Source organism: Suricata suricatta, chromosome X (assembly GCF_006229205.1).
Source record: "Suricata suricatta isolate VVHF042 chromosome X, meerkat_22Aug2017_6uvM2_HiC, whole genome shotgun sequence".
NCBI lineage: Eukaryota > Metazoa > Chordata > Mammalia > Carnivora > Herpestidae > Suricata > Suricata suricatta.
In genome coordinates this window covers 109,507,055-109,524,400 of record NC_043717.1, presented here as the reverse complement: position 1 = coordinate 109,524,400, position 17,346 = coordinate 109,507,055, and the positions used below count along the sequence as shown (strand labels likewise).

At 43.1% G+C, this 17,346-nt stretch overlaps 1 pseudogene; it reads left to right on the top strand.

Annotated features, from left to right (window-relative positions):
• The first annotated feature begins 10,999 nt into the window (after window positions 1–10,999).
• Window positions 11,000–11,989, top strand: LOC115283535 (annotated as a pseudogene).
• Window positions 11,990–17,346: the final 5,357 nt, after the last annotated feature.

Below are 17,346 nucleotides of genomic sequence, written 5' to 3'. Positions count from 1 at the left end.
ACTCAAAACAGCCCAAAGTGGAAGCAAACCGATTCTCTATCCATAGATGAATGGGTCAACATAAGGTGGAATACCCACAAAACAGAATGTTGTGTAGACATTACAAGGAACATTGCGAAGTCCATGAACTTTAAAATCATTCTTCTACCTGAAGTAAGCTAGACACACAAGGTTACCTATTGTGTGGCTCCATTCATATGAAATATTCAGAATAAGACAACCCATAAAGACAGAAAGTAGATTTGTGGTTGCCAGGAGGTAAGGGCAGGTGGCAATGAGGCATGCCTGGGTATAAGTTGGGTATAAGATTTCCTTGAGAACTTATAAAAATGTTTTGTTAAGAAGATAGAGGTCATGATTTCACAAAATTGAAAACTTGCCTGATGCCACCGATTGGTATACTTTAAAATGTGACAATGGAATGTAAATCAGCCATCAAAAAAAAAAAAAAGAAACCTTGACATTTGCAATGACATAGTTGGAGCTAGAATGTATAATGCTAAGCAAAATAAGTCAGTCAGAGAAAGACAAATACCATATGATTTCACTCATATGTGGAATTTACCAAACAAAACAGATGAACATATGGGAAGGGAGGCAGAAGAGAAGAAAGGGAAACAAACCCAAGAGACTTGAACAATAGAGAACGAACAGGGTCGATGGAGGGAGGGGGTGGGGGATGGGCTAGAGGGGGGTGGGTATTAAGGAGGGCGCTTGTTGTGAGGAGCACTGGAAGTGATGAGTCACTGAAATCTACTTCTGAAACAAACATTGCCCTGTATGTTAACTAACTAAAATGTAAAAAATAAATTGAAAATGAAAACTAATTAATAAATATACATTTGAATTTCAATTCAATAAAAATGCTTAGATTTTTAATGAAAATAATGCTTTTTAAAACCAACACTACAGTGTATGTTAACTAACTTGAATTTAAATACAAAACTTTTTCAAAAAACAATGCTTTTTAGACCACTTTATTAAACTATTTAAGTATTTTGAAAATGACTAAGCAGTCTATTTTATTTTTAGCATTTACTTACTTTTGAGTGAGAGAGACAGTGCTTGAGTTGCAGGGGGGCGGGGCAGAGAGAGAGAGAGAGACCCAGAATCCGAAGCAGGCTCCAGGCTCTAAGCTGTCTGCACAGAGCCCGACGTGGGGCTCAAACTCACAAACTGTGAGATCATGACCTGAGCTGAAGTCGGATGCTTAACCGGCTGAGCCACCCAGGTGCCCCTAAGCAGTCTAATTTAATGTATTCACTTAAAAATAATATTCAGCCCATTTTTGCTTCATGTAAACATGCTTTAAGAAAAAATTACCACATTTTTGAAAACACTCAAAAGTATTAAAAGTATGGCATTATTTTCCATCTTTGCAAATCTATTCAATGCCTGCCTGAATAAGAAAGACCTTGATGTTCGTACCTGCTTCTTCACCTCTTCCAGCCTGTTGTTTCCGTGGCAGGCAACCAAGAAATCCAGATTCACTGACACTGAGTAGGGAGAGAAAGACCTCACAGGCCCTCCAGCGGGTTCTCAGGGACCGCCCCCCGCCCTGGGGTTCCGGAATGACCACTGGGCACTGCTGAAGTCCAGTGTTCTTTCAGAAAGCTTAGTCAACCCTTGAAAGCAGGGACACTATTAGCTGATTTGACAAAAATGGAGACTAGGGAACAGAGACGTTAGGGCACAATATGAAAATCACACAGATGAGGAGAGGCAGAGCTGAAACTCAAACCTACGTCCGTCGTTCAGAAAGTATCTCTGATTTGAAAAGATCGACCATGAATGCACCCCGCTATTTTCCCTCCCGCAAAACTGCATAGGCTACACGGGCGGGGTGGTCTTGATATCTCTCTCCCTCTCCTCTACACTAGGAACCTGTTGAAAGCCTTCATTCAGTTGGCACACAGTTATATGAAGCCCCAGCTTGCCCTTTGCTTGTGGATTGCATGTGGAATGAGAGGGCTTTGTCTTGCTCCAGAGTCTGGGGTCCGGGGCTGTGCTGGACCATCTGTGGCAGTGTCTGGAACCATCACCTCATGAGGGCTGATTTGTGGCATCACTTGCCAAATCAGCATTCAGTGACATCATGTTGGTGGCTTAAAGTCGGCCATAATGGGGTATTTACATCACGGAAATAGGAAAACCCTGGAAATCAGAACTGCACTCTCCCTTCCCAAAGACCTGTTTCCAGCACGTCACTGCCCAAGACTGGCCACGGAAGAATCGCCTAGAATAGGAGGAAAAGCTACGTCACAGGGCAGCTCTGTCCCCCTAAAATAAATGACCGTGAGAGAGGAAGTGTGTGCGGTGTGCCCCGATGATAGGAGCCCTGTCGCTGAGCACAATCTTCACTGGCAGTGTGGCTGCAGCAGTGCTGCTGAGCACAGATGCCAAGTGGGAGCGGGTCCTCTCTACCGCCCTAATGACCTGCATCAAGGACATTTCGGGGAAGTTGTCTCTTTTCTCAGGAACCGCTGGTGTCCTGGAAACCCTGTCAATACACATTTGTCCAAGTGTAGACTCAGGGTCATTTGGTCCTGCTGCAACCTGAGTTTCTAGTTTGCCTTCCTCTGACACCCAGGTCCTTTATCCTCACATGTTTTGTCCTCTTGGGTCATTTCAAATTGAGTGGGAGTCTTGGATCCCACCTACACAAATGCACCTGACCTCAAGTGTCCTGGCATATGGAAAGGAGGTCCTTAACGGCACTTGGATCCTAAGTATGGGGCGTGTGTGTGTGTGTGTGTGTGTGTGTGTGTGTGTGTGGTGCCACTGTGTGGTCTTCAGCTGGACATCAAGAGCTCTAATCCCTCCTGTCTTATCAGAGAGGATGGCAGCTCCTCTGGTGGAGGGCTGGGGCGATTGAATAACCTGCCATAACCCAGCCCCATTTTGCTGTCCTAAGGTGACACCACTGCCTGAGGAAATTGCTACCTAAGTTCTGGGAAGCAGAGGTCCCCAAGTATTTCTCATCGTGTACCTCTGCTTAACGATTTTCCCATGAACCCTTAAAGATGTAAGTTTACTCATTTACACCTACTTATAGTAGCCTTGTTGTGTGTATGATATGAGAGAAGATTTGAAGTCAGTAAATGAGGCAAATGGGTAGAACTGGAAGATCCAATGTTACTTTGTGTAACCTAGAGGATAATATTGTGAGTATTATCACACAATGAGTACCACACACACACACACACACACACACACACACACACACACACACTCTAAGAAACATGTCTAAAAGACAGTGTGAGCGTAAGCTCTGAAGTCTCCTTCTCAGCGGTCATGACTTCTCAGAAGCACAATATCTTCCCTTGGTTTTTCTAGAACTACAAGTGCCTACTCTTCCTATCATGGCATTCTTGTCTCAGTGCTCCATTTTGGACTTTTTAAAAAAAATTTTGGTCTCCAAAGAATTCTATCAAGCTCTCTCTAATTAAAATAATAAGAGAATATTGCTTAATCGTCATGTTTGTTTTTCCCTTTTGTTTTTGAGGCCCTTCCTTTCCCTTTGGTTTCTAGAGGTTTTACTATGATGAGCCTAGACGTGTGTGTGTGTGTGTGTGTGTGTGTGTGTGTGTGTGTGTGTGTGTGATGGGATGTATTATGCTTGCAGTTTGGCACATCAAATATACTGCCTGATATTGTTCTTTATTTTGGAAGATTGCTCCTTCATACATTCAGCAGCGCCTTTCTCTCTTCTTGGAGTGCACACAACTCACACTGACAGCAGACACTGTCTACTCTCGATGATTCTACAGTTACTCCATTTCTCCAGTCTGTAAATATCCTTGTTAAATGTTTCTGTCTAATCATCAGGGAAATACAAAGAGTATAATATCTCTTATGTGGTCAAAAATATATATTTTAATAATTTTTCTTTTGAAAAATGTAAAATACACCTCAAAGACATTTCAAATATATTCTCATTGCTTTCTATGCAATGGTATGGTACAGTTTTGCTTGCCTTCTTTTTGTTCTTTACATCCAATATTTCATTTCATATCTCCCTAGAGTCTTTATAACGTAAGGTTTTGGTGTCTGTGTACACATAAGTGTGCCCTCCCCGTAATGGAAAACATGATTTGAAAAGTGATGCAGGGGAGCCCGCCTGGCTCGGTCGGTTAAGTGTCCGACTCTTGATCTCAGCTCAGGTCTCAGGGTCGATGAGGTCAAGCCCTGCATTGGGCTTTGCACTGGGGTGAAGCCTACTTAAAAAAAATAACAACAACAACAACAACAAAAGTGGTGTCTACCCTCACTACCCACTTCCATCCTTTTTCTTCTCCTCTCAATGGAACCATGCCAGGACATTCATGTTTACCATTCTAGACTTTTCTCTTGCATTTACATGTCTTTTGCATCCTAAGATAAAGTATATACCATTGTTCTCCGTGTGAATGTGTGTTTTACGTAAAGTATATATTTGTGCTTAATTGGTCTCTAGTTAGATTTTTTTTGGGTCTGAATTTTTTTCCTGCGTCAGTACATGAACGTCTGCATCAGCCTTTGTGTTGGGTACATAACACGCCCTTGTCGGATTAGATGATAGGTTTGTTAGTCTTTCCCCATGGGCAGCAAGGACCTGGCATATGTCCAATGGTGTTGTGACAAACTATGATGCAATGACTTATCTTGTGAACGAGGGCACATTTTTCTCCTTGTGCCCAACACGGGGCAATCCATAGGTTCTGAAATATACACCTCGTCTGCTCACCTAAATGCTGGTAATTACGGAGGCTGCCCTTGACTCTTTTAACCCTAATGCCATGTGTGATTTAATTAGTGTTATAGAGGGTAGTGGAGGTCTCCTTGTGGCAGGTAATGGGGACCCAAGGGATTAACAGAACATTTTTGGAAGAAAGTTAGCCTACTCAAAGGGAGAAACCACCTGAGTTTGCTAGAGGAATGGGGAAGAAGTCACTCTAGCCTTAAAATAAGGCCCTGAGGGAAACCCTGAACTTTGTATAGTTCTCTGTTCAAGTGCTCTTGCTAGTTCTCTGAGTAGATGGCTCTTGAAGGTATGTGCTTGCAAGACTAGGTGCTGTTGGTCCTTCTTTGTTAACGAAAAACTGGAAGGTAGACGTCAGCAATCTGAAGGTATATGTGTGTTTAGTGTCATGATTCATCATTTGTAGGTGAGAAACAAGCCTAGGTTTTCAACTTCTTTGAGAAAACAGGGCCGTTCACAATTTTTCAGTTTCTCACATTTGCCATTTTACATGTTTGTACAAAATGGTCCACATTTCCAAGTAGGCATGACCATTATGAATTTATGAAACTAGTGAACAACATAAGGGAAAGGTTTGAAGATCCCACTCAGTTGTCCTACAAGTAGAATTCAAACCCAATGAAAGCTTAACAACTTTTACATGTGAAAGTTCATGCTGAATTCATCTGACACTTGAAAAGTGCAAAAATAGGCAAGAATATATTTTCTTTTATAGCTGAATTAAAATGTGCCTTTCTAATAAAAAAAGGAGGGGGAAACTGCCAAGTCATCCATTTAAGAAAATACATATTTGGAGGACAGTTTAAAATCACAAAACCTACAGCTTGAAAGAAGTTCCAACAAATAGGCGGTAATTGTAGGGACGGGCCATTGGAGGTAAAGATGAGAGGATTCCTGCATCTGGGGAGTGGGCTGGGGGCATCATAGCAAGGAAAGTGGCCGCATTTTGATACAACACCTTCAGAGGGTTGTTTTCTTTTCTTTTTTCTTTGGAAGTGACATGATTACAGCCCTCCGTGGGGAAAGTGGTTAATGAATAAAGCTTCCAAGACAATTCTCCTAAAACTCATGGCCGCTGATTGGATAAATAAACACTCACTGCCATCAGGTTCTTTCGTGCCATAACCAAAGAGCAAATGGAATAGCACAAAAGGCATACAGGACTTAAAAACTGAAGCTGGTCCATCTGAAGGCTCTACTTCTTGATGGTCTGGAATTGACTGTGAAGGTATAGATAGTGGAGTTGCTATCTATACCATTCCAGTTGTGTTTTATTCTGCGTATTTTGACTGGGCAGGCATGTTTGATAGATCATAGTAAACTAAAATTCTGGATACACTTTCATATCCAAGGCCTCTGAGGATTAGGGGTTACTTGGAAAGTTACTTTAGTGTCATTCAAGATTCTACTTTCAGGGGCGCCTGGGTGGCTCAGTCGGTTAAGCATCCGGCTTTGGCTCAGGTCATGATCTCATGGTTCGTGGGTTCGAGCCCCACATGGGGCTCTGTGCTGACATCTAGCTCCGAGCCTGGAGCCTATTTTGGATTCTGTATCTCCCTCTCTCTCTGACCCGCCCCTGATCGTGCTGTCTCTGTCTCTCAAAAATAAATAAAAAACATAAAAAATTAAAAAGAAAGATTCTATTTTTAATTCATGGCCCCTGGTGTCCAAAAGAGGATCAACATTTACATAGTATTATCTCTTCCTCTGTACCGTCTGTCTGTCTCTGCACCCACCTGTATACATCTTTAGAGGGAAAGAAGAGCGCTGAGCTCCTGTTAGTATGAAAAAGAAACAGAAAACCCTCTGCCAGATGATGTATCAACCCTTGATGGAAGATATTTGGACAATGGGTCAAAGCATATGGTGAGAAGGCCACTTAGGATTTAATAGTTTCATTTAACACCCTTCCCTTCTGATCTCCTCTCTCAAGGATGCATTGCTTCAGTAATCGGAAAAACAACTGTACCTGCTGTTTGGGTTGTCTGCTGACAGTTACTCCATTGAAGTGTTTCCTACTTGAATAGATATACATGAATGTGAATAGGAGAGAGTACTCAAATAGGTAGTATGGGTTTTTTGTTAAGTTTGTTTATTATTTATTTATTTATTTATTTATTTATTTATTTTTATTGACAGAGAAAGCATGAGCAGTGGAAGTGCAGAGAAGGAGAGAAGGAGAGACAGCGAACTCCAACCAAGCTCTGCATGGTCAGCACAGAGCCTGATGTAGGGCTCGAACTCACAAACCGTGAGATCATGACCTGAGCTCAGTCGGACGCTTAACTGACAGCCACCCAGGATCCCCGGTGGTACGGTTTTTAAAACCCTTTTTAGTATATTATATAAAATATGTACACATAAGGTAAAAGTGCTAGAGTCTGTGGACTCACATATTTGCAGTTAGCATTCCTCCTAGGTGATCAGATTGCTGATGCATAACATTATTCCTATTTTATTATTTTAAACACCATTTTAGATTTTCCATGTGTATTTTCAAAATAAGGGCCTGAAAATAACATCTACACTGGAAGTAGAAACATTAGCATGCATGTGTAGAGCAGAAAGGATGGATTATGTGCCTCCATATCAGGCATCTTGGGCCGCTAACATCATTGCTCTGAGTGTGTGTACCTATCTGTGAGTGTGTGTGTGTGTGTGTGTGTGTGTGTGTGTGTGTGTGTTTCTTGAGGGTGGGTAGCTATCTAGTTGGGGCTGAGGTGACTCAGGCACTGCTGTTTTGTGTGATGGGCTGGCAGGTCTTGCTGCAAGGAGATTGCAGTGGCTGAGTCACCTGTTTTCCCTTCTCCCTTTTGTGCTATGTCCTCACGTGACACTTGTGTTCTGAGAGCCAGTACACTGAATTCTCTTAAGCAGAGGACACAACACCTGCATGATTGTGCACTATGTCAAGAAAACGTTTGTGCGGCCTATGCCCAACATATGTATAGTGAGTCATACATTTCATATTATATCTAGGAGTATGTGTGAAGAAAGTCGTGCATACACACATTTATTAGGGAAATCATATTTTGTATTATGAAACATAGAATTTGAGACTGATGATGAATGAGCTAAAATCTATAAATGAATTATTATACATATTTGTACCCTGTATACAGAAAAGTGGAACCCATTAGCAGGGAATTTCTCCCGGGGGGGGGGATTGAGAGAACAATTGCATTTTCTGCCTTGCACACATCTGAGCATTTGAAATGTATTTAAGTAAAGTTTTTAAATGTCAGGGAAACCACATTGTAAAGAGACTCGCAAAAATTATGTGAAAAATCAGCATTCACATGAAACAGTGATCAAATATGCTGTTGAGTGAAGAAGTAGCCCCAGGTAATATGCACAGGCAGGTGTATGTTGAAGCACAAGAAGTCTGAGAGGCCCATACGCCATCATATTGAGAGGAAGCATCTATGATGTATTGCCTCCTGTATATATTTCTCTACACGTTTTATGTTCTCTGCAAACGCATTTAGTGTTACTTTAGAAACACCAAAAACACACTTACTTTACAGACCCTGTTTTTGTTACACACACACACACACACACACACACACACACACACACAGGCACACTCCACTGCTGTCATTAAATCTGTGCATCCAAGACAGACAAAGGCCACCATGAAAGCAGTACTTCCCACTGTTCTGAAATAGGAGGACTAGGATAAACTAAGTAGCCTCACGTGGAGATAGTTTTGAAATGCAAAAGAAGGAAGAAAATAGACATGTCTACACTATAAATGAGACTTAACTAACATTTCTGTTTCAGAATGGCCTGCACTTCAGAGCTGGGGAACGGAAAATGGTGAATCCCTCCCCATTTCACTGGCTTAATTTCCCATCTGCTTTTCTGATTTTCTAGATTGACATTAAATTTTTTTTCTATTTTTTTATTTATTTTTGAGAGACAGAGAGAGACAGCACGAGCAAGGGAGGGTCAGAGAGAGGGGAAGATACAGAATCTGAAGCAGGCTCCAGACTCTGAGCTAGCTGTCAGCACAGAGCCCAATGCGGGGCTCGAACCCACTACCATGAGATCATGACCTGAGCCGAAGCCAGACGCTCAACCGACTGAGCCACCCAGGAGCCCCCTAGATTGACATTAGAGGTGCTTAGGTCCTGGGTATCTATCTACATTTGATGTCATTTGATCCCAGAAGGCCAGCGCACCTCAGAAGCACAGAGCAAAGAGTCTGCTGGACACGGAGTTGGAGCATGCAAATCAACATATGCAACTCACAGAACCGCACCTCCCAGGATTTACGTGGTGTTCAGTAAGACGTTCCCATTTTACTAAACGTCTCATTTGCAGTCATCTCATGTTGACATTTGGAGTGTGTGTGGTGGACTTTGCTCCTTGCTCTACAGCCCCTTCCACACACAAATTAAGTGCTTGGTCCGGGAAGGGTGAGGTGAAGGAAAGCCTTTTAAGCCACCCATAGAGAAATGAAAAAGTGCACGTCATAGCCAATGGCCCATGCCTGCAGCAACTCTTATGAAGATGGTACCAGTAACCACCATGATGATCTTTATAAACCTCTGGATTCTAGGCTCATGCTCTTGAACACAATATTGAGCTGACATTCAGTGTCCATACGCTGGAATTCACCTCTGGCTTCCTTGGGTGCACAGGGTGGAACCAATACCTCAGAAAATAAAAACCAAAGCATTCCACCCAGGATGCACCCTGGGGAGCCCAAAAGGCACAGGTAGTCCGATACCACAGATGAGATCTGGAAAATGACACCCACCTGCCCACACAGATGCTCTTTAATATGCAGTAGTAACAGCGAGGGCAAGAAGTTGGGCTTGGAGCATTATAAAATGCCTCCGGTATCTTCTGTATTTCCCCCCCGATGCTTGCCATGTATTTTGCACACCCCCATCTGACACACACACTCTCTCTATTTCTTTGTTTTACCTCTTATCAATTCTCATTGACCAACGTTGTTCTACTTTCACACAAAAGCAATTTTTTTCTAATACTTTTCTTCTTTTCCTTTTCCACATTCCAGTATTCTGCAGTATAGTCTGCTCAAAACACAGGCTCCAGCGACCCTGGTAGGCTCAGGTGAAGAAGGACAGGCCACACAAAGTGTAAACCCTTTGTGGTCTCAGGCCGAATGGCGTGGTGGAGAGCATTGCTTGAGGGAAGACCTAGCGTGGTTGTGGGTATGACGGATAGACCCCGCAACCTCCATTATTGCCCTCTTGAGAGGAAACTCAAATCATAATGGCTGCTGAGTATGTCCGATGCAACTGGAAAGGCCACTTGTGGCCAGCAAAGGTTTTGTCCAGACCTGGGATCTCACCAAAATGTAAGAGGAAAAGGGCACTTTCTCTAGAAGTTCAAATACTCTCAGTAGGTAAAGAAATTAACGTGAAAGGCACAGACATAAAGGCCCTAAATGAGTCTCAAATTGAACCCATTACCTCATTGCTAGTGGCCCAGTAGAAGGCCAGTGTCCTGCCAGGACAGAAAGTGGCCTACAGAAACGCTCTTAAAGTGGCACTAGAGATCCCGAATAAGAGAGCAAATTTGGGTCCAGAAAGAGCATCAAATGGTCTAGACACCACCACACCTTCTCAAAGGGGACCACAAAGGCGATCTCATTAAAGGTACCAGAAGCCCTAAGAGAACTTACTGCGGAGTCGTAGGAAAAGCAAAAACCTCAAATCGCTGCCGGTGTGTTCACAGAGTAAGGACACCCCAGATGGTGGCCAAGCCCAGGCGCACACAACCATCACTCGTACACCAAGGGAAAGGCGAGCCAAGTCCTCGCGAAGCCACAGCGTGTGCTCAAACTTCCCATCACTTTCAGATGATTGTAAGAAAGGAGGCAAAGGAAAGAAGGATACCTCAAGACTGGCGTCCTTGCATCACACAGTCAAGGAGGAGGGTGCAAGTGCTAAAGATGGAGGTGTCCTTCCACCTTTGCCACCAGACTTCCACCTCACTGTGCCCAAAGTTGGGATAGAAAAGGCACAGGACACCTACCCAAAGACTCTGGCTGTCTCCTCTGAATGCTCCGCCTTCTTGGGGAATGTTGAGGACCATGGAGAGGGTGTCTGGAAGCCAGGCTTGGAAGGTACGGCAGCATCGTCCAGTGCCCCTAACCAGAGGCTGTGTTATTCACTCTGTCTGGCAAATAGAACAAGGAAGCTGCAAGTCACAGAGTTTGAGACAGAGCTGCAGGAACTTCAACCTTCAGACAACTCAAAGGGTACTAACCCCACCACCGCTATGAAAAAGATTGTCAGTGAAGATGTGAGACAAGTGACAAGCATGGGTTTCCCACAGGAGCCTGCTCCCACTGAAGGAGGAATGATGGTCTGGTTTAAATTTCAAAATCACCCGTGTTGGCCAGCAGTGGTGAAGAGTGTCAGCCAAGCAGAGCAGACTGCAAGGGTGCTTTTGATTGAGGCAAACATGCCCTGTGAGATGAGTGGCATTCGAGTTCCTCTTCGAAGATTAAAGCACCTGGATTGTCAAGAGAAAGAAAAACTAATAAGGAGAGCCAAGAAAGGGTCTGAGCAAGATATGAGGTGGTGCTTGTCCCTGATTGCCCGCTACGGAGAAAGGCTCAGGCGTGGTTCTTCTGTGGGCTCTTTCCTGGACTATTATGCTGCCGACACCACTTACCCAATTAGGAACGCCTTCCAAGACGGGGATCTGGAGATTGATTTCCCAAAGGTGAATTATGCCGACCTGGAAGATTCTGAGGAGGAGACCTCTGTGGATGGGAAGAGGCCGTGCAAGAGCATTCTCCCGGACCGGCTGAAGGCTGCTTGGGACTGAGCCAACCGGAAGCTAGTGGATGACATCGTCAAAAGGAAGGGGGCCAATCACCATCTTCTGGACATTGTCAAAGGCAGGAAAGAGTCCAGGTGGCTGGCATCATTTAAGAATTCAGGCAAGTACATGATCTGCATTGAAACATACCTGGAGGATGAAGACCAGCTGGATGTGGTGGTAAAACATTCACAAGAAATCTACAGACAAATTAACAAGAAAGTCCTGAATCTCGTAAAGGGTGACATAGTTTTGTTCTGGAAGTTCTTCTGCCAGAAGCAATCATTTGTTCGATTGCTGCACTTGATGGATTCGATTACAAGGAGGCAGAAAAGAGTACCTACAGGGGCCATCTGTGATTACCGGGAAAAAGAGGTATTTGATAGAAATATCCTAAAGGAAACAAGAAAGAGATCGGCAACAAGGAACAAGGCTAAATAGTTCTCCCTGTGCCCACACTTTAGCAGACACCTCTCATTACCCTGTCTGTATGAAATGTGTGACCTTCTATTCCCTACGGCATGTAAATATGTTCTGGAAATTTCAGACCTGGGGAACATGCTGGATTCATTTTGGACCATCTCTAGCACTTGAGGGTAGCACGGTCATCATCTTTTCTAGTTCCCAAAGGCTTCACAAGCTAATTTGTTAAAATATTGCAAATAGTTGTACTTCCCTCTACTGACTTGGATGTGTAACTGTCCAGATGTTTTCCTAACATTGCTTTTGACCGTACTTCATATTTTAATATAGTGTATACCCGTTATTTTATTACATGAAAGAGCACTGGCATCAGACATTAAGCAACAATCATGTTTAAAATCCAAGATAGAGTTTTACAGAACCAGCCTGTGGATCTCTCATCTTTTTGGTGACACCTCAGTATAAATGAGTGGGTTCCTTCTGAAGACAATTCCTGAATTTGCTCTGCCATGGTTATTTGTTTGGAAAAGGAGCCCTGAGAGATGAAACCAAAGATAGAGATGTTTTCTATATATTATCACTACCTTCAAATGGTTCTTGGAAAAGCAGTCTGGAATCCAAACTTAATGAATCATTTGCATGTAGTCCATATGTGGGTGAATGAAATCTCACCATGCACTAAACATTCTGTCAGCCTGTGCAAGATTGTTGAGCTCTACGTTTCCTTGAGATTCCAATTATGGAAGTAGGTTTTGTTCAATGGCTGAATGGTTTCCTAAAACAGACAGGCTCCTGGCTGTCTTCTTAACTGACTGGACCCTTGGCATATAGTGGCTCATCCCCATGTGGCAGACAACTAGAGTAATCGTGCACACCCGTTTAGCTATTTTAGACCTAGGAGTCCCGGCTCCCTTCTAAGGGCCCATCTAATTGGCCTAAACTGTAGGAAAGCATACACCGTGTTCTGGACCTGTGTCCCCTAAAACACAGTCATTTGTCTCAAGCCAAGCAAGCTTTCTCTTTTGACTTATTCACTAACTAGTCCTGACAGGTTCCAACAGTTATAAGTGCAGGCTGGTAAGTCATTCCAGGCTGCTTGAGCAATAGATGGACCAGGATCTGGGAACTTGGAAATGGGCTACAGAAAAGTCTCCATTTGGCCAAATATGATTGGCATCAGAATACAATGAAACATATGTAACTAAAAGATAAACTCTGAAGCCCGTGAATTGTTATCTTAACTTGAAATAAGATGTTTTTTTGAGACAAAAAATGTTAGAAAACTTGGTTACCTTTAAAACGTGTTGTGAAAATAAACACTAAAGGCTTAACATGAACCTGAGTGCATTTTTATTCTCAGAGGGAGTCAACTGTCACTCACCGGCCCATGTTATGTGTTCACATGGCCATGTGATTTGAGTGTGTGTAAAATTGTCAAGAGTTATCTGTTTTGACTCATAATAAAACCACTGTATCTTTCACCTTGAACTTTAGCTTCATTATACTTATATCTATATAGAAGAATAGCTCAGATAGATAGATACGTACATACATACATACATACACACACATAGTATTTTGGAATCTTAGTGATTTAGTTGTCACCTTTATAGTTCATTATGAATTTTCTTCTCATACTTTATATATATATATATATATATATATATATATATATATATACATATGAATAGATCAGATAGATAGATGATAGATAGATACATAGGTAGATAGATGATACATAGGTAGATAGAAGATTATAGATACACACGGATAGTATTTTGGAATTTTAGTGATTTAGTTGTCACCTTTATAGTTCATTACGAATTTTCTTCTCATTCTATATATTCACTGTTGTGCTTCTTTTCACAATTTTAGAAGAGGGCTTTCCAAACTGTGTAAGCGTCAGGTCCGACAGAACCTTCTTGGGACTCTGCCTGAGAGACACCACTGACTCCTGAGGCATTCTGCCTGAGCTAATCCATATGACATTCTCATGGTCTTGGAAAGTACTTGGAAACACACCATCTCCACACTCTATGTCGACCTCGTGCACTGGGGGAACAACACACTTTAGTTCCTCTATAAACATCATGTCGCTCTGAGTCAAATATATCATTCAACTTCAGCTTTCTCATACAGCCATATCTGGCTCTACATTCTAGTATTTTCTTCACTCATTCATTCACCCATCCATTCATTCATAGCATTGTGAGTCATAAGAGAAGATGTGGTTTAAGACTCTGCTCTGAGCAAAAATTTCAGGTGCCATAGAAAGAAGATTGGCATCATGGACTGATGGCCTATATGTGAAACCAGAACCCCAGATTTTCCCGTACTTGTGAGATCATGGGTGTCTCTAGGTTGGGGATGAAGGGGGAGGACCCAGTCTCTCCTGGGGGTGTCATTTATGCCTGAGGCAGTCACTGAAGAAGAAAGACATGCCTAGGACATACTACTCTTCTCCTCCACTTTTAACCAGGGTCACATTTGGGGTGCACAGCTGGATTTAGGGCTCGATGTGTAGACTCTGAGATACCTTCCAGCTTGAGCAGTTGCAGTTGTGAAGGTGGCTCTAAGATTGCCCTAAACTGGTTCTCTCTATCCTGGGTGTGGGTGTCTGATGGGAGAGCCCAATCTGTCACCCACCCTAACCTACTGGATTAAGGAGACCCCCGCCCCTCCAGTCATAAGGCAGATGGTGGAACATCAGGTCCTGATCCTGACTGTTGGTTGGCAGAGCTGAATGGAGATGGCATGCACAGAATTCACAGGTTTCCGTATTTATGTATGAATCTGACCAAAAAAAAGGTGGAACCCCAAGACACGTGAAGGTGACCAGCATGAGAACACTGAATACCCAGAATGACCCGAAATTTCACCTGGGCATTATCAACCCCTTAACGCTTGCTACCAGAGAGAATCTGCCTTGTTCTTGGAGACCCTGCAAAGACCTCATCTAAGGCAGCTGCCTGAACAGATGTTGCTTCTCTTATTCAACATTAATCTCTGCTAACTTTCATTGCTATTGGACTAATGACAAGGGCAAGTAAGACTAGATAACATCACAGCACAAGGGGAAAATACAGTTTTGTGTGGATGGGAAATGCCTTACCTTCAGAAAACCTGTAGGATGTGGCTCCTCTGTACTTGCATGAAGTGAGATAACATATGTGCCAATGGATTTTGAGAATATTGAGCCCACAAGTCAGGGAACAGAATATAAGTCAGTATGGGGGAGAGCTTATTAACATGGCAGCACAGAGCTGTGACTCACGGTTTGATGTCCTTAAAGGGGCCAGTCCAGCAGCCTAGTATGCATATTATATAAGCTATATATATAGTCTACAGGTCTACAGCAAATGACATGGAAATCCTGGAAAATTCAGGAGTTGGTGAGAAGGTCCGGGAGCGGGGGTGGTGGGGAGGTTTTGGACTGAGATTTGTAATGTGAGATCAGATGTCCTAACTCTGGCCTCTGTTTCTTTCGAGGGCAGAGAAATCACTGCTCAAATAAGGAACATGCTGGTGAATGGCACTGAAATCTTAGAGAAACTCAGTGCTGACTGTCCTCTGCCATTCTTGGAAGCAAGCAATGCTGGCATGGAATTGGCAATCAGTGGAGAGGACAGGATTCTCAAAAGGCAGGGTCCCAATCATGGCACAAAACTATCATGGGCGGGGTGAGCATCATTAGCATACTGGGCAGCAAGGCCAAGGTGGGGTCAGTCTCATCTGACTGACCGGAATCTGTGGCAATGCTATAGACAGTAGTGTTCTAAGATCTGGATGCGTGTACAGCTAGCTGACTTCTTACTTGCTTTTTATAAGGAATATGAAAAATCAAAAACAAAAATGAGCGCTGGCAAACAGAAAGCTGATGTTAGCAGCTGTAGTGGAAAACTGCAGTCCGCCATCAAGTATCCAGGTCTAAGACAAGAGCCCTCTGACTGAAGTGGAGGTCAGAAAAGCCCAGCCAAGCCTTTTTCAAAAACCCTTATCTACTTACCAAGGTAAGTGTGCATTGTGGTAAGGAGGACACCTGCATTTTAAGAAAAGAATATTGAATATGAGTTCTCTGCTTATAAAGGGACACATGAAGTCTAGGCAATAGTGGAGTTCTGAATCATTTTCCTCTGACATGAAACCCAGTGGCTCCGTGGACTACCCAAGCGTTTTTCTCCAGACTCTCAGTATATAGTTGGCAATAATGTACGTGGTGGGTGACAGAATCTTCATATTGGCACAAGTGACATTATATGGAAAGGCACACTTGGAAGCCTATGAAGCTGCTATCTCCCTACAATATGAGAAAACAAAAGCAGTACTGATTCTATACTAAGAAACTAGAAAAGACTCAGATTTCTCACAACAAAAGGAAAAAACCTAACTATGTGAGTTGGTGGATAGGTTAACCTGCTTACGCAGTGGTTATTTTAACGTGTAAGTACATTAAATCATCAGGTTGCATACCTTATGTATATACAATTTTTGTAAATTAAATCTCAATAAACCTGGGGAGAAACATGGAACAAAAGACATGAAAGTGGGGGCATTACTATTAGCCTTACAGAGATTTAAGAAAAAAAGATTATAAGTGAATTCAATGAACGATTGCACACCCAAATTTAAACAAGATAGATGAAACGGGCAATTTCCTGGGAACACACAAACTAGAAACACTGACTATGAATAAATAAAAATCCTCAATACACCTATGAAAACGTAAAGAAATTGAATCTCTTATCAAAAACTTCAGAACAAAGAAAAGCGCAGGACCTGGTGGCCTTGCTGGTGAATTCTACCAAATGCTTAAAGAATTACAGATCCTGCCCCAGTTTACATTCCCACCAACAGTGTAGGAGGGTGCCCGTCTGTGGGGAGCTGCCAGAAGAGCTGCCAGAAGACAAGACGTGTGCCTCGACCTGCAAGATCAGCCACCGCACAGCTGAGCTGCGTTATCACTCCCAGCACAGCAGAGCTGCATTATCACGTCCAGCTCAGGGCCTGTAGGCTGGGCCCTCTTATTGGTTTCCCAGGTGTTGTCCTTTTAGTTTCTCCCTTATCCTCACCCTTGTTTCTTAGCAACTGACTTACGTCAGCTGCCCACCTTCTACCCTTTATAAGACATGCGTGGTCTCTCAATAAACGAGGCTTGATCAGAGACTTGTCTTGCCTCCATTCTCTGTGCACCCTGCCCCCCAATTCTCACTCCCTCCCTCAGGACCTGCATTGACCGACCTGCCGGACAGGTCACCCATCTCTCCACACCCTCGCCAGCATCTATAGTCTCTTGATTTGTTCATTTTAGCCACTCTGACCGGTGTGAGGTGGTATCTCAGTGTGGTTTTGATTTTAATTTCCCTGATGATGAGTGA